At 35.5% G+C, this 19341-nt stretch overlaps 1 protein-coding gene and 1 pseudogene across 7 annotated transcripts in view; one reads left to right on the plus strand and one right to left on the minus strand.

Annotated features, from left to right (window-relative positions):
* Positions 1-19341, minus strand: part of GPHN (gephyrin) — a 784704-nt gene that overhangs the window by 525908 nt on the left and 239455 nt on the right. The window lies entirely within an intron of this gene.
* Positions 2338-3186, plus strand: LOC119531342 (annotated as a pseudogene).

Below are 19341 nucleotides of genomic sequence, written 5' to 3' on the forward strand. Positions count from 1 at the left end.
AATCCAGTAATTCCATTACTAGGTATATACTCAGAGGAACTGAAAGCTAAGAGATGAATGGACTTTGTAAACTGAAGTTTATAGCAGTATTCACAATTGCCAAGAGATGGAAACAGCAAAAGTGTCCAGCAACAGATGAGTGGATAAAGAAACTGTGGTATATACATATGATGGAATATCATGCAGCTATAAAACAGAAAAAAAACATGGAACATATAACAATGTGGATGAACCTCCAGGACATTATGTTGAGTGAACTTAGCCAGAAACAAAAGGACAAATACTGTATGGTCTCACTAATATGAACTAACATTAATGAGCAAACTTTGAGAGTTAAAGCTGAAAACACAGGTTATCAGAAGGTATAGAGAGGGTAGAGACCAGACATTTGATGCTAAAGGAATATAGAATGTTCAACATGATTGATTATATAGATCCAGAAATGGATAGCACATTACTAGGTGATGGCAGCACAATATTGTAAGTACACTGAATAAAGATGGCCATAAGTAAAGTTGAAAGAGGAAGTCTAAGGGCATGTGTGACACCAGAATGAAAGACAGATAATAAAGACTAGAACTATGTAACTTAAATGATATATAGCAGCTAAAATATATCATCACTTCAGCTTGAAGCAGTGGAGATAACAGGGGATTTGTTGTTTAAATGATGTCAAAGGTTCTATGACCAAGACCTAATTATACTAATATCAGAGTATCCTCAGGACATGGCCCAGATGGAGCACACCAGTGCTAAGTCCACACCTCGAAGACTTTGGACAAACTTACAGTCAGCTCTTTTATGCCATTCCTAAATTTGAGAAGAAAACACCAAGGATCAAAGCATATCTGAATAGAGAGTCTATGAAAGATAGAGATCATGAAAATAACACAATAATATGCAAGAACTGCTTAGTCTCAGAGATGTAACACAAACCAAATAACTATGTTGGGAAGGTGAGGGCAGATGAAAAGTTTGCAGAGGTGTGGGGGGCTTTGGGTTCAATGAAAGAACAAAATGCATGCATGTTATTTAGAAATATAGAAATATATATGCCCCAATGAAACTGCCAATAAAATTGGAAGTGGATAGTTACAGGGAAGGAAAAATGGTGGGGAAGACAGAAACGGGACATTGCCATGTGTCACAACAAACATTATATCTTAGTTTTGTACTTTTTGCACATATAATTTTGTTAAAATTTAAAATAAATGAAAAAAATGATACAGAATGAAAACAAGAATAAGAGCTCATACAGGATACAAGATTTAATTTTCAAACTGCATAGTTGTGCTTTGTCTTCACTTGTGGTAAGAATCTTTTGATGGAGCTCCTATTTTCAAATGAATATATTTATATCCTGTACAAAACTGAATAAAATTGAGAAAGCCTACTATTTTTCATACTTTAATATGGTGAAGCATTCCAAAGAATCATAAATGCCAGTTGTTTTTGAAAGTTTCAGCTTGTAAAAATATTTGTCAAAAAAAAGCACTCTAAATAGAGGAGGTAAAAAAGACAACTCCTGTGACAATACTTTGGGCTGAAATATTTACACGTTTCAATAATTTCTGAAGAATATTATAGGCAATATATTTAAAGGTTTCAAATAATAAGACCACTTAAAAATTATATTCCTTAGTAAAATACTAGTGACACAATATGAAAGACTGACATGCTAAAAAAATGCTTAAAGCACGTGAATATGTACAAAAACATTGTTTATGTCATATTTTATCATAAATAAAAAATTTTAATGTTGCTTTTAAGATTTTTTAGAGAATTATTTTTTACACAGTTTTATTTTTAAAAGTTTTCAGTAGACTGCTTTTATTGGTCCACCAATATAAATCCAATTGGTTGCTCAATGTATATTTCAAAAATTTATATAATTATATTTAAGTTAATATAATGCCTCTTTTTTCTCTCAAACATTATCTCATTAGGAATGACAAGTCATGTGTTCAGCCTATTCATAAACTGCCTAACACTGACTTAACCCATTTCAATAGGCACTAGGAAATAATTAGTCTTAGCTAGGGACAACAAATAAAAATTCAAGAGACCCTGGCCAACCAGGAGAACTAGCTTAAGAATAAATGAAATGAATTCTAAGAACCAACACTATGTCCATTCTCAGATTCACTCTGGGAAAAAGCAGAGTTCTGAGAGAGGATAAAGTTATGTCATTACAGTCTTACCATTAACACTTCAGAACTCAATTTGAGTTCATGCTCTAAATCACAAATTCTACTTCTAGGAATTCTTCCCAAAGTCCTATACTTGCAGCAGCCCCCGTCAGGAGACAGCCAAATCACCCCTTCCCACAGCCTGGACATGGCGACCTAGGGGCAGAGCTGTGTGCTACCAATGTGTACTCCTCCATCATGTGCTGATCTTGGCAGAGCTGCCAGACATATTTTCACCAAAGGATTTGGTTTGGGGTTGGTGAAACTGGATGTGAAAACAAAGTCATGTATTGGTATGGAAGTCTCAACATCTGGTTCACCTAATTGAGATACTGGTAATGTTACTGGGACCTGGGCAACCAAATACAAATGGTATGAGTATGGACTCACTCTCACAGAAAAATGACACTACGGGAACACAAATCAAAATGAAAGACCAGGTTTGAAACTGACATTTGATAACACCTTCTCACCAAACACGGGAAAGAAAAGTGGCAAAATCAAGTCTTCTTACAAGAGTGAGTGCATAACTTTCGTTGTAACATCGATTTTAATTTTGCTGGACCTAAAATCCATGGGTCAGCCATCTTTGGTTATGAGGACTAGCTTGCTGGTTACCAGACAACCACTGACAGTGCCAAATCAAAGCTGACAAGGAATAACTTTGCAGGGGGCTACAGCAATGAAGACTTCCAGCTACACAGTAATGTCAATGATGGAACCGAATTTGGAGAATTTATCAGAAAGTACATGAAGATCTTGACACATCAGTAAACCTATTCGGACAGCAGGTACCAACTGGAATGGTTTGGGCATTGCGGCTAAATATCAATTGGAATTCACAGCTTCCATTTCTGCAAAAGTCAACTCGAGTTTAATTGGAGTCGGCTACATTCAGACTCTGAGGCCTGGTGTAAAGTTTACACTGTCTGCTCTGGTAGACAGGAAGAGCATTAAGGCTGGAGGCCACAAACCTGGGCTTGCCCTAGAGTTGTAGGCTTAATCCAGTAGAAAATACCTCTCAAATGGATAGCAGAAGATTTGACCTTAATATATTTGCATTGTGACTAGCAGGCTTTTTTGTTCCACAAGACAGTGATCAAAACAAAGGATGAGCTGTATGTTAAATATCAGACAGTTACTTATTATAATTTGAATTGATTATCTAGTTACCAATGTTACATTCATGCAGTCACCTATACATTATTTAAACGTATTTAACTGTTAAACAGACCTTTATAAAAACTGCAACTGTGAGCAGGTTTGTTTTTATGTTCCCCTTAACATTTGATGACACTGCCATTGAATGAGATGGATCAGTGGATGTTTTAAGATGAGGTTAAAAAATTTCTGTTAAATTGAACCATCATGAGAAATACTTTGGTATCTCAGTACATTACAAATTATGAATAAAACAATTTTTATATGTAAAAATCTGACACACCATTGTTATTACATCAATATTTGAATAGCAAAAGATTGGAAACATCCAAGTGACCACTGAGAGAGGACTGCTTCATTGAAATGTGAATTATGGCACAATCATACTATGCATAAATAAGAACACATACAGTTAGGTAAGTATACATTTACATAAGAAGTATACATACACTTACTCATGTCTATGTATATACATATAAAAACATATATATAATTATATACATACACACACATATGTATCCACAAATTCACATTTGTTTGTGTGTGAGTGTGTGTATGTGTGGCTTCTGTGAAGAGGTTACTTCTGTGAAGAAAAACTAGATAGCAGGGCAGGGTGGGGAACTCCCTTTTTTGTGTGCATACTCTTTAGTAATCTCATGAGCATGAATTACATACTTTAAAAATAACTGAAATGTAAGGTTTTGAGATATAATAAATACCTTTAAATAAACATGTTTTATTCTAGTACATATAATTAATGCAAGGACAATAGCAGAAGTGCTAATTTAGAAAAAGAAGGAGGAAACATACAGACCAGCAAGTATCCAAACTGAGCAATTATTTACTGAGTACAAAATATAAATTTAAATCATATTATGATACAGAAATGAATTCAAAACACTAAGATCCAACATATCTACATATTTTATGCTTAGATTTTTTCCTGAAAAATAAAGTACAAGCCTACTTCTTTCATTGAATTTTCTTTTAATTTTTTTATTATTGTGGTATCATATATACAATATAAAATTTCCCATTTTAACCACTTTCAAGTATACAATTCAGTGCCATTAATCACATTCACAATGTAGTACTACCATCACTACCATCCATTACCAAACCTTTCCCATCACCCAAAGGAGAAACTCTGCAATCATCAGCATTAACTCCCCAATGTATCTCCCCCAATCCTGGTGGCTTATAATCTACATTCCGGCATAGTCCACTTATTTCACATAAGTGAAATCATATAATATCTGTCCTTTTGTGTCTGGCTTATTTCACTCAACATGTGTCTTCAACGTTCATTCATATTATGGCATATATCAAAACTTCATTCCTTTTTATAATTGAAAAATAGTCCTTTGTATGGATATACCACAATTCTGTTACACATTCAAGAGTTTAAGGGCATTTGGGTTGTTTCCACTTTGGGAACATTATGAATAATGGTACTATTAATGTGTGTGTACAAGTTTTTGTTTGAACTCCTCTTTTCCATTCTTTTGAGTATATACCTAGGAGTGGAATTGTTGGGTCATATGATAATTCTATGCTTAACTTTATAAGGAACTGCCAAACTGCTTTCCAGAGTGCCTGTACCATTTTACATTCCTACCACCAAGATATGTGGGTTCCTACTTCAGCATCCTCACCAACACTTGTTATTTTCTGCATTTGTTTTTTTGTTTGTTTGTTTTAATAGCCACTCTAGTGAATGTGAAGTGGTATTTCATTGTATTTTTTTATTTACATTTCCCTTAATGGTTAAAGAGGTTAAGATCATTTTATCTGCTTTTCGGCCATTTGCGTATCTTCTTTGGAGAAATGTCTATTCAAGTCCTTTTTCCATTTTTAAAAATTGGGTTGTCTTTTTGTTGTGGAGTTGTAGGAGTGCTTTATATACTCTGGATATTAAACCTATATCAAATAAAAGGTTAGCAATTATTTTCTCCCATTCTGTAGCTTCTCTTTTCATTTTTTAAATGATGTCCTTGGATATACAAAAGTTCTAAACTGATAGAGTCCATTTTATCTATGTCTTCTTTTTCTACTCATCCTATCTTCTCATAATCCTTTCTATTTCTGCAAGGTTGGTAAAAGTGACCCTCCCTTGCATTTCTGATTATTTGCAACCTTTCTCTTTTTTTCCTTGACAACCTAGTTAAAAATTATCAATTTTATTGATCTCTTCAAAGAACCAACATTTGGTTTTGTTATCTCAACTGTTTTCTATTCTATATTTCATCTGTCTCCATTGTAATCTTTATTATTTCCTCCCTTTCTTCTGCTCATTTTGAATTTAGTTTGCTCTTCATTTCCAGTTCCTCTAAGTGTGAGGTTAGGTCACTGATTTGACATCTTTCTTCTTTTTAAACATAAGCATTTACAGCCAGCACCATTTGTTGAAGAGACTGTTCTTTCCTCAGTTAATGTACCTTGGCACACTTGTCAAAAATTATTTGGCCACAGATGTATGGATTTAATTAGGCACTCTCAATTCTATTCCATTGGTCTATATGTCTCTCTTTATGCATGTACCACACTGTTTTGAATACTGTGGCTTTGAAGTGAAATTAGAAAGGGTGAGCCTCCAATGTTGTTCTTCCTTTGTAATATGATTTGGCTATTTAGACCCCATACAAATTTCAGTACTGGCTTCTCCAGTTCTGCAAAAAAGACAGCTGGGATTTTGATAGGAACTGAACTGAACTGGTAGATTGCCTAGGGTAAATTGACCTGTTAATAGTTTTATGTCTTCCTACCTTGAAAACAGGATGTCTTGACATTTATTTAGGTCTTCTTTTATTTCTTTCAGCAATGTTTTGTAGTTTTCAGTATACATATCCTTCGCGTCCATGTTTACAGTTATTCCTAAATATTTAATTTTTTTTAGAGGATACTGGGAATGGAATTGTTTTTTAAATTTTCAATTCAGGAGATTTTTAGCCAGTGCATACAAACATATCTGGCTTTTGCATATTAATCTTGTAGCAATCAACTTTGCTGAATTCATTTATCAGTTCTAGTAGTTTTCCTGCAAATTGTTGGGATTTACTATGTAAAGGATCATGTCTTCTATGAAAATAGAGAGTTTTATTTCTTCCTTTCCAATTAGAATGTCTTTTATTTCTTTATTTTTGGTCTTTAAATAATATATATCTAAACTATTTTGAGATAATTCTTTAAGAAAAATTAATGGGGAATTGCTGCCCTAAAAGCAATATACATGTAAAATGTAACAAATCATTTTCAGGTAAACAACAAGAACAACAAAGCAAACAAAATAACCTCTCCTTATTCTTTGATAGTTCCTCAAATATTTAATGACAGATATCTTTTATTTAGTATTCCCTTCTCCAAGCCAAATATCTTCAGTTTTTTTTGAACCATTATATCTATTGCATGATTTTCATAATCTTCACAAATCTGTTAACAATTACTTCACAATAAAATTCATATTTTACCTTGTTAATGGTCTTAAAATGTGCTATTCAGAGCTGAATATAGTAGTGTAAATGTGGTTTGCAAAGTGCAGATAACTGCAGAATAATATGTAATCTAGGTAATACAACCTACTAATGCAGCCTAAGGTTCTGTTGTTGCTATTATTTATTATTGCATACTTATTTGTTTCACATTACAATATCACTGTTTCACATTACACTTATGGTTAACTAAAACCTCTATTTTCTCACACAACTGCTACTAAGCCATATCATTTTATATTTCTAACATCCATGTTTGTTTTCACTGAAATGAACTTATTTTTACATATTTATATCATATTGTTTTCTGTTCCAAATTCCAGGCTATGGAAATCACTCCTAATAGACTAAAGGTGTTCAAAACATCAGTATGCACACTTGATTAACGATCTCTCCAAACTTAATATAGGATTTAAAATATTGAATAAAACACAGCAACAACACAATACTTTAATACCATGGATTTTCTTTCAGGTTGAGTTAGAATTTTTTTTTTTTCATGGTGATAGATCAATAAAAACATATTTTAATGTATTTTTGTATTGTTGGTATAAGCTTACAAAAAGACTGGGTTATACATATATTTTTAAATTAAATTCAGTTTTATTGAGATATATTCACATACCATACAATCATCTATGGTGCACAATCAACTGTTCATAGTACCATCACACAGCCATGCATTCATCACCCCAATTAATCCTTGAACACTTTCCTTACACCAGAAAGAATCACAATGAAAATAAAAAATACAAGCAAAAAAGAACACCGAAATCATCCCCCCCCATCCCACCCTATTTTTCATTTAGTTTTTGTCCCCATTTCTCCACTCATCCATCCATACACAGGACAAAAGGGAGTGTGAACCACGAGGCCTTCACAATCACACAGTCAACCCTTGTAAGCTACATTGTTATACAATCGTCTTCAAGAGTCAAGGCTACTGGGTTGCAGTTTGATAGTTTCAGGTATTTATTTCTAGCTATTTCAACACATGAAAAAGTGTTGTCTATATAGTGCAAAAGAATGTCCACCAGAGTGACCTCACAACTCCATTTGAAATCTCTCAGCCACTAAAGATTTATTTTGTTTCATTTCGCATCCCCCTTTTGATCAAGCAGATATTCTCAATCCCACGATACTGTGTCCAGATTCATACCCCGGAATCATATCCTGTATTGCCAGGGAGATTTACACCCATGGAAGTCAGGTCCCACGTACGATGGACAGAAGCAAGACCACTCGCTGAGGTGGCTTAGCTAGAAAAAGAGAGGGCCACATCTGAGCAACAAACAGGCACTCATGGGGAGATTCTTAGGCACAGTTATAAGCAGTTTTAGCCTCTCCTTTGCAGTAACAAGCTTCACAGAGCCAAGCCCCAAGACAGAGGGCTCAGCATACCAAGCTGTCAGTCCCCAATGTTTGTGAGAACATCAGCAACAATTCAGGTGAGAAAGTCCAACACTTCGGCATTCCCCCAACTCCTCAGAGGGGCCCTGCATATATATATATTTTTATTCTCTGCCCAAATTACTTTGGGATGTGTTCCTACTTCACTCTAAACAGACCTACCATATCTCACTTCCTATTCAAAGTTCCGTGTAACCGTGGTGTTTGAACAAATTGACGGTAGAAGTTATATTGTTTAGAAAATATAGATCCTACACCAAATAAACATCTCTTCCCTTGGTCTCACATGGAAGTTGAAGTTTTAGCACACACTCAGTTTCAACCTTTACCCTTTGGCCCAATTTGCTCTAGTCTTAATCAGGTCTGCTTCATTCATATCTCTAATTGAAGTCTGGGATCTTTTTCAGCTTTTTTTTTTTTTTTAACAGTTGCTGTATGCATTACTACTGACATTCATTATCTGTCCAATTCTAGCTCTCAGTTTCGGGTGTCACAAAGACACCCAATGTTCCAGAGACCAATCAGGTTATACACAAAGGGATCAGCATCTCAGAGTTTGGAGACAGCCATTACAATTCAGGAACAGATTTGACAGCTGTAACAGCTTACAACCTAGGGACCATTAAAATAATTGTTTCCCTGTTAGGCTGTCCTCTAAGATTCACCCGTGTTTACACATTGTAGTTAGTCCATATTGGTGAGGCATTATAGTGTTTGCCTTTGTTTCCGGCATACTTCTTCACTCAAAATTCTGTCTACAGGATCCATTCACCTCATTGTGTGCCTCACAACTTCACTCTTTTTCATAGTTGCTCAATATTCCATTGTATGCATACACCACAGTTTACCATTCTGATCTCAGTCAGTGAACCCTTAGGCCACCTCCACCCATTGCAAATCATGATTACTGCCTCCATAAACACCAGTGTGTGACTGTCGGTTCATGTCTCTGCTCTCAAATCTTTCAGGTACATACCCCACAGTGAGGCTGCAGGACTTTATGGCCCCCACATACTTAGCTTCTTGTAGAACCACCATACTGACCTCCAGAAAGGCTACACCATTCTGCTTCCTCAACAGTAAATAGGTACATCCCTCTTTCCAAGTTTTCTCCAGAACTTTTACCCCTATTTATATTTTTTCCTACAATTTTATAGAGATATACATACATACCATATAATTATCCACAGTGTACAGCCACTTGTTCACAGTATCATCATATAGTTGTACATTTATCACCACAGTCAGCACTTGAATATATTGATTACTATGAAAAAGTTTTTTTTTTTTTGGTGAATAATAAAAAAGATAATAACAAAAGAAAAATAACGTGTTATGCAACACATTAGTAAGGACAGAAAACACCACCACTACAAAGAATCCCATATCCCTACCTTATATCTCCCTCTCATATACGTTTAACTTTGGTATATTGCCTTTGTTATATTTAATGGAAGCATATTACAATGGTACTGTTGACCACAGACTCCAGTTTGCTTTGATTATGTTTTTTCCTAGATACCAACCCTTTTACAACACTCTGCAAGGTTGACATTCATTTCTTCTCCCACATGTGAAAACACTTTTGTATTTGGACATTTAATAACAGTCATTGGCCACTCCAGTTTTTGCCAAATTATACAGTCCCAGTCTTTATCATCTATCTTCACCTCTGGTGTCATACATTCCCCTATCCCACCTCTTTCAGCTTTACTCACAGACATCTTTGTTCAGTGTACTTACAATAATATTGTCCTACCGTCACACAGTATTATGCTATCTATTTCTGGATCTACATAATCAATCCTGCTGAACTTTCTGCAGTCCTTCAGCATCAAATGTCTGATCTCTACCTTCTTTCTATTTCCTGGTAGCCTGTGTTATCAGCTTTTAAATCTCAAAGTTTGCTCATTAATGTTAGTTCATATTAGAGAGACCATATGGTGTTTGTCCTTTTGTTTCTGGCTAACTTCACTCAACATAATGTCCTCAAGGTTAATCCACGTTATTATATAGTCCATGTCTTTGTTCTGTCTTACAGCTGCATAATATTCCATCATGTGTATATTCCATAGTTTGTTTATCCACTCATCTGTTGATTGACATTTGAGCTGCTTCCATCTCTTGGCAATCGTGAATAATGCGGCAACAAACATTGGTTTACCAATGTCTGTTTGTGTCTTAACTTTTAGTTCCTTTGAGTATATACCTAGCAATGAAATAGCTGGGTCATATAGCAGATCTATACTTAGCTTCCTGTGGAACCTCCACACTGTATTCCAGAGTGGTTGCACCATTCTACATTCCCACCAACAGTGAATAAGTGTGCCTCTTTCTCCACATCCTCTCCAGCACCTTTCAATTTTCCGTTTTTTGGAAAATGGCCATTCTGGTAGGTGTGAAATGATATCTCATTGTAGTTTTGATTTGCATTTCCCTAACAGCCAGTGAAGTTGAGCATTTGTTCATGTTTTTGAGCCATCTGTATTTCCTCTTCAGAAAAGTGTCTGTCCATGTCTTTTGCCGATTTTTTATTTGGGTTGTTTGTCTTTCCGTTGTTGAGTTGTAGGATTGATTTATATATTCGGGATATTAAACCATTATGTGACATGGTTTCCAAATATTGTCTCCCATTGTGTATCCTGCCTTTTTACTTTTTTAACAAAGTCCTTTCATGTGCAAAAGCATTTGATTTTGAGGAGATCCCATTTGTCTATTCGTTCTTTAGTTGCTTGCACTTCGGGTCTAGGAATTTAGGTATTAGGAATTTGGGTCTAGGAAATCATGTATCACAAGATCTTTAAGATATTGTCCTACATTTGCTTCTAAGAGTCTTATGGTCTTAGCGCTTATGTTTAGGTCTTTGATCCATTTCAAGTTAATTTTTGTATAAGATGTGAGATAGGGGTCCTCTTTCATTCTTTTGGAAATGGATATCCAGTTCTCCAAACACCATATATTGAAGAGGCTGCTCTGCCCCAGTTGCTTTGGTTTGAATGCCTTACCAAAGATCAATTGTCCATAGATGCGAGAGTCTATGTCTGGACACTCAATTCAATTCCTCTGTCCTTATGCCAGTACCATGCTGTTTTGAGCACTGTAGCTTTGTAACATGCTTCAAAGTCAGGTAGCGTGAAACCTCCCATGTCATTCCTCTTTCTCAAGATACTTTTGGCAATTTGGGATAACTTACCCTTCCAAATAAATTTGGTTATTGGTTTTTCTGTTTCTGCAAAGTAAGTTGTAGGGATTTTAATTGGTTTTGCATGGAATCTATAAATCAGTTTAGGTAGAGATGACATTAATTATATTTAAGTCTTCCAATCCATGCACACAGTATGTTCTATTTTTTAAGGTCCTGTTTGATATCTTATGGCAGTTTCTTTGTATAGGTCTTTTGAGACCTTCATTAAGTTATTTCCTAAATACTTGATTCTTTTGGTTGCTATCATAAATGGAATTTTTTTTTTTATTTCTTCCTCTTGTTGCACATTACTTGTGTACAAGTACACTACAGATTTGGGGGTGTTGATCTGGTAGCCTGCCACTTTGCTGTATTCATTGATTAGCTCTAATAGCTTTGCTACAGATTTTTCTGGATTTTCTACATATAGAATCATGTCTGTCATCTGCAAACAGTGAAAGTTTTACTTCTTCCTCTCCAATTTGGATGTCTTTTATTTCTTTTTCTTGCCTAATTGCTCTAGCTAGAACTTCCAGCACCATGTGGAATAACAATGTTGACAGTGGGCATCCCTGCCTTGTACCTGATCTTAGGGGGAAAGCTTTCAGACTCTCCCATCGAGTACGATGTTAGCTGTGGATTTTTCATATATTGCCTTTATCATATTGAGAAAATGCCCTTCCATTCGTATCCTTTGAAGTGTTTTCATCAAGAAAGGACGCTGAACTTCATCAAAAGCCTTGTCTGCATCAATCAAGATATTCATGTGTGGTTCTTCCGCTTTGAATTATTGATGTAGTAGTATTACATTCATTGATTTTCTTGTGTTGAACCAGCCTTGCAAACCTGGAATAAACCCCACTTGGTAGTGGTGTATAATTCTTTTAATGTGCTGCTGGATTCAATTTGCAAGTATTTTGTTGAGGATTTTTACATCTATATTCATTAAAGAAATTGGTCTATAATTTTCTTTTTTTGTAGTATCTTTGTCTGATTTGGGTATTAGGGTGATGTTGGTTTCATAGAATGAAGTGGGTAGCTTTCCCGCCTCTTCAATTTTTTTGAAGAGTTTTAGCAGGATTGATACTAATTCTTGAATGCTTGGCAGAACTCACATGTGAAGCCATCGGGTCCTGTGCTTTTCTTTAATGGGAGGCTTTTAATGACCGATTCAATCTTCCTGCTTGCGATTGGTTTGTTGAGGTTATGTATTTCTTCTCGGGTCAGTGTTGGCTGTTTATGCTTTTTGAGGAAGTTGTCCATCTCATGTAAGTTCTCTAGTTTATTAGCATATAGTTGCTCATAGTATCTACTCATTAACTCCTTTATGTCTGTAGGTCAGTAGTTATGGTTCCTTTCCCATTTCTGATTGCATTCATTTGCATCCATTCTTCTTTTTTTTTTTTTTTTAAGCCTAGCTAAGGGTACATCAATTTTGTTGATTTTCTCAAAGAACCACCTTCTGGTTTTGTTGATTCTCTCTATTGTTTTCCTATTCTCAATTTCATTTATTTCTTCTCTAACCTTGTTATTTCCTTCCTTCTGTTTGCTTTGGGGTTAGTTAGCTCTTCTTTCTCTAGTTACTCCAGGTGAAAAGTTAATTCCTTAATTTTTGCTCTCTCTTCTAATGTAGATATTTACGGCAATAACTTTCCCTCTCAGCACCGCCTTTGCTGCATCCCATAAGTTTTGATATGTTGTATTCTCATTGTCATTTGCCTTGAGGTATTTACAAATTTCGCTTGCAATTTCTTCCTTTACCACTGGTTTCCTAACAGTGCGTCATTTATTCTCCAGATATTTGTGAATTTTACAATCTTCTGCCTGTTATTTATTTCCAACTTCATTACATTATGACGGGAGAAAGTGTTTTTTATAATATCAATATTTTTAAATTTGTTGAGAATTGCTTTGTGACCCAACATGTGGTCTATCCTAGAGAATGTTCCATGAGCCCTTGAGAAAAATGTGTATCCTGCTTCTGTGGGGTGTAGTGTTCTATAAATGTCTGTCAACTCTAGTTCATTTACCATACAATTCAACATCTCTGTTTCCTGGATGATCCTCTATCTAGATGTTCTATCTATTGATAAGAGTGGTGTATTGAAGTCTCCAACAATTATTGTAGAGTTATCTACTTCTTTCAGTGTTCTCAGTGTTTGCCTCATGAATTTTGGGGCACTCTGGTTGGGAGCATAATATTTATGATTGTTCTGTTTTCTTGATGATTTGACCCTTTTATTAATATATACTGTCCTTCTTTGTCTCTTTCAGTTGTTTTACTTTTGAAGTCTACTTTGTCTGATACTAATATAGCTACTCCCAGTTTTTTCTGTTTGCTGTTTGCATGAAAAATCTTTTTCCAACTTTTCACTTTGAGCCTTTTTTGTCCTTGTGTCTAAAGTGAGTTTCTTGTAGACAGCATATACATGGGTCCTGTTTTTTAATCCATTCTGCCAGTCTGTGTCTTTTTATTGGGTAGTTTAACCCATTAACATTAAGAGTTATTACTGTAAGGGTAATACTTTCCTCTAGCATTTCATCTTTTGGATTTTATATGTCATGTCTTATTTTTTCCTCTCTCTCTTTTAACCCTTCCTGATAATCTTCATTTCTACACTTTTCTCCAAACCTCTTTCTCCTGTCTTTTCCTATCCGCCTGTAGCACTCCTCTTAGTATTTCCTGTAGCGCCAGTCTCATATTCTCGAACTCCCTAGTGTCTGTCTGAAAATATTTTAAACTCTCCCTCATTTTTGAAGGACAATTTTGTCAGATATAGAATTCTTGGTTGCAATTCTTCTCTTTCAGTATCTTAAATATATCATACCACTGTCTTCTCACCTCCAGGGTATCTGCAGAGAAATCTGTACCCAGTATTATCAAGCTTCCCTTGTACGTGGTAGATTGCTTTCTCTTGCTGCTTTCAGAATTCTCTGTCTTTGACATTGGACAACCTGATCAGTAAGTGTCTTGGAGTAGGTCTATTGGGGTCTATTCGTTTGGGGTGCGATGTACTTCTTGAATCTGTAATTTTCTATCTTTCATAAGAGTTGGGAAATTTTCAGTGATTATTTCTTCCATTATTCTTTCTGCCCCTTTTCCCCTCTCTTCTCCCTCTGGCACATCCATAACATGTATATTTGTGTGCTTCACTTTGAAACTCAGCTCCCTAAGACCCTGCTCATTATTTTTCCATTCTTTTCACCATATGTTCTTTTGAGTGTATGAATTGAAATGTCTGGTCTTCCAATTCACTGATCCTTTCTTCTGCCTGTTCAAATCTACTGCTGTGTCCCTCTATTGTCTTTTTCATCTCCTCCATTATGCCCTTCATTCCTGTAAATTCTGCCATTTGTCTTTTCAAGCTTATGAATTGTTCTTTATGATCATCCAGTGTCTTCCTTATATCCTTCATTTCTTTTGCTATATCTTCCCTCAATTCATTGACTTCATTTAGGAGATTTGTTTGAAAATCTTTAGTTATTTCTTCCTTCAGTTTATTGAATTGATTTAGCATTAGTTCTCTCAATTCCTGTGTCTCAGTTGAAGTATTCGTTTGTTCCTTTGGCTGGTCCATATTTTCGTGGTTCCTACATGCCTCACTAGTTTGAGCTGTCTAGGCATGTGACTTTCTTGATTAGTTTATTCTGGAGTTCATTTCTCACTTTTACCTAGAGTTTTCTTGTGGGTTGGCTTTGTTCTCTAACCTCTGATGTTTAGTTCAGCTTATTCTAGGCCTCTAACTTAGGTTCTATTTAGATGACTGGAATTTTTCACCTGTTCTTTTTTTGTTTATTGCCCTGCCTCTATGTGGCTTTTTTGTGTGAGGGTCTCCTCAGATATGGTCAGCCCCAGTCAGGTTTTCCCAGTCCAGAGAGGCCCATTTCTCAGGAGGAACATATGGAGTTTCCTTGAGAATGAGACCCTCCTGTGAGGCCTCTGGACTCTGTGCTTTTCCTATGCTGTCCAGCAGGTGGCGCTTGCCAGCCCGCAGCTCCCCCACCAGTGTGAGGAGGCGGGAAGCCTTTAGTTCTCCCTGTGACCCTGTCCCTGTCAGGGCATGGCTGACTGAAGCTGGTTTCTGATTTCTAGCCCCTGGAGTCTGAGTTCCCAGAAGGAGGGCTACCACCGGAGCTGGGCCACGTCCCCCTTTTCTTGGGAGGTAATGGTATTTAATGAATTTTCTCTGCCACAAGACTTATTGTTTTGTTTCCCAGAGCTACCTTAGCTCTCCTCTGCCCAAATTACAAGTCTTTGAGGCTTTCTGTAATGGGCTTCTTAGAATCCTTATTCTAAAAAAAAAGAGAAAAAGATTAAAAAAAAAAAAAAAAAGAGGAAAAAAGAAAAAGAAGGGCCCAGTATGGACTATTTACACACCTTGCAGTTCTGATGGGCTATTGAAATGCTAAAAGACAAGGAGTTGAGGGCGATTAAGTAACAATCAAGAAAGCAGAGCTTTTCAGAGAAGTACCCTGGCCCCCTGGATTTGTATATGTGCCTGATTCTGTTTGAGCCAGGCCCTTCTCCCAACTCCAAAAGTCTCTGTTTTTATTTTCGGTTTTTTTTTTCTGTTTGTTTGTTTGTTTTCCTGTTTTTGCTAGCCCTATCTCCTCTCAGAAGGGCTGACTGCTCCCAGATTCTCTGGTGTCTGGTCTCATTTTATCTATGGTTGGAGTTTTTGTTCAGCAGTCTGAACTTGTTAATCAGAGCTGCAACTGCAGTTCTCCCTGCTGGTTCCCAGTACCTATGGCCCCTCCTCCCTTGGGATTCTGCCTGGCAGGGAGGGGCGAGGGCCCCCTGGCCGTGAGAACTTACAGATTTCACTGATCTCAGTTGCTCCACACGTTTGTGAGTGCTGTTTGAAGTATATCCAAATTCAAATTACTCTGCGATGTCTGGTCCACGCAGGTCCTGGCTTTCTACCAACTGCCCCAGAGGAGAAACTAAAACCCACACCTCAATACTCCGCCATCGTGCCAACTTAGAATTATTAAGTAACAATTTTTTTAGGAAATCTGATGAACTATACATCCATAAGGATATATTGGAAAGCTTATCAAATATCTATCAAAATAAATATTCACTATGTCTTTGGCATTTCCCTGTTTAAATCATTTAGTGAGTCTATCATTCTTATTATCACTGTCATCTTATTATTTTAAAATTATCTTCTTTTAAAAACACTGTGAAGTGAGTGGATTGTATCAAGTCCATTCGACAGTTGAGGAAATTGAGACTCCCAGAAGTTAACTGATCATGTCACATTGTTAGTAACTGAAAATACTATACTTAATTGTATGAAGTTTAAATCATAGTCCAGTACTGTTTTCATCACTCTGAAGGAGTCACATTAGCTATCTAATGATTCTCATATTCTTAGTCCAGCCCACAATTTCTTACATAGACCATGGTCAGCAAACTTTTTCTGTAAAGGGCCAGATTGCAAATAGTTTAGGCTTTGCAGGACATATGGTCTCACTCACAACTACCCAATTCTGCTATTGTAGAGTGAAAGCAGCCACAGTCAATACATTAACAAATGAGTGAGTCTGTGTTCCAACAAAACTTTGTTTATGAAAACAGGCATCGGGCCAGATATGGTCTTAGTTTGCCAACCCTTAGGCTAGACCAAACATCTAATAAATTTGATGTCTCTCCAACATAAGAATGAAAGCTCAAATGACACCGAAAGAATCCAAAAAAAAAAAAAGCAGCTATACCAGCATCTTCAATTCTGCCTATTTTCTCCTGATGCAATGACTATACTCGTGAGTTCACATCGCATTGTGTACTTTAGTTAATGAACTTGTTTATACAGGAGAAATATTCAAAATGTCAAGTGGTTACAAATTATCCATTTTCCACTGGTAAACTCAGAAAGGATATTTATACAATTTCAAAAAAACTAATGGTAAAGTGAAATCATAATTACATGACCTACTACATAATAAAGGAAAATCAAAAACACTAAGTTACATAGTTGACATGCAAATATTATTTGACAAAATTCATCACTGACGATATTATGTCAGAAAACTATTTAGTGTAATCACTTCAACTAATATTTAGGAAGACTAAAAAATGTCTCAGTATTCAGTAAGATATAGTAGTGCATAAACAGTCAGGTAGAGATATGGATTCCTGCAAGTGACAAAATTAGGAATAACATATACATATCCAGGTATAAAATATTAAGATACAGGAATTTTCTATTTATGAATCAACATATTCCAAATCATTACCTTCCCAAATAACTCTCAAATAATAAGTTTACTGGACTCATTGAGAAATAACATCCAAGTATTGAAAGTCTCAAAAAAAAGTTAAAGATTTTTCCAACGAGGAATATTCTTTTATGGTTAATTTAGTTTGGGAGATAACAAATCTACGCAGATTCTTTTAAGGGAAAAACCAAAGGAATTTCACCCATTTCAGTAGCAAAGCTTACATCATTTCCTCTGAAAATGTAGTCTAGGGCTCCCTAGGGTTCCATAAAAACCTCTTAGAGGGTCCACAAGGTGAAAACTACTTCCATAATAATAAGAAGATATTATTTGCCTTTTTCACTGTGATGAGATACGCAATGATGGGTAAAACTGCTGTGCCTAACACAGAATCAAGACGGACCCCTCAAACCTAACAAATACCCATAGTATTCGTTATTGAATGCACCCCAGTTGGAAGGAAAATAAAAACTAAGTTTACTTAAGAATGTCCTAATGAAGCAGAAAATAATTTTATTAAATTTCAACCCTTGAATACATATTTCTATAAGAATCTGCATGACAAAATGGGAAGTATGCAAAGCACTTCTGCTGTATTCTGAAGCACTATGGTATTTTCCACTTGCATCACATGTGAAATTGAGATGAAAACTAAATTAGCTGCTTTTAAAATGAAACATGTTTACCTGAAAAAAAGTGAAAGAAAGACTAACTACAATTATTCAGGTTTGAGTATTTGGCAAACATTTTCTTGTAAATGAATACAATGATTCTGTCACTTGAATTAAAACTGTATTTTTTGTACCAATAAAATTAAAGCATTAAAATAAAATCAGATTTTTAATAAACTTGCATCTGCCTCTGTAAGTGTGATACCTCCCCAATACTTAGATTTTTCTAATGAGATTCAGTAATGATATCAATAAAAATTAATGAGTGTGAATTTTGATGTGATATAATGAAATGTTTCTATATGAAAATCTGCATAAATTCAGTGAAGCAATACTTTCCAAATGACCAAAATAATGCCTGTAAGAAAGATAACTCAGAGAAAAAGATCAATGAAAATTTTTAATTAAACTTTATTTTGAGATAACTGTAGATAAACATGCAGTTGTAAAAAGTAACAGCTGTAAGAAATAAATAAATAAAGCTGTGGATTCTTTACCTAGCTTCCCACAATGGTAACATCTTCAAAAACAATGCAATATCACCATCAGGATATTAACATTGATCCAGTCAAGATACAGTACATTTCCATTGCCACACTCAATTCCATCCTGCCCCTATACCCTCATTAAACCCTGACAACCACTAATTTGTTCTTCACTTCAACAATTTTATCATTGCAAGAACAGCAAATAAAAGGAACCATACAGTATATAACCTTTTAAGACTTGCTATTTCTCATTTGGCATAATGCTCTGAAGATTCATTGTGGTTATCAATAGCTTGTTTCTTTTTATTGCTGAGTAGTATTCCAAGTTATAGATGTATCACAGTTTTAACATTCACCTACTGGATGTTATTTGGATTGTTTCTTGTTTTTGGTAATTACAAATAAAGCTGCCATAAACATAGATGTACAGGTCTTTGTGTGAACGTAAGTTTTCATTTCTTTGGAATAAATGCCATAGAAAACAAGTGCTAAGCTATATGGCTTGTGAGAGTTTTTTATATATTC

Source organism: Choloepus didactylus, chromosome 4 (genome assembly GCF_015220235.1).
Source record: "Choloepus didactylus isolate mChoDid1 chromosome 4, mChoDid1.pri, whole genome shotgun sequence".
Taxonomy (NCBI): Eukaryota; Metazoa; Chordata; class Mammalia; order Pilosa; family Megalonychidae; genus Choloepus; species Choloepus didactylus.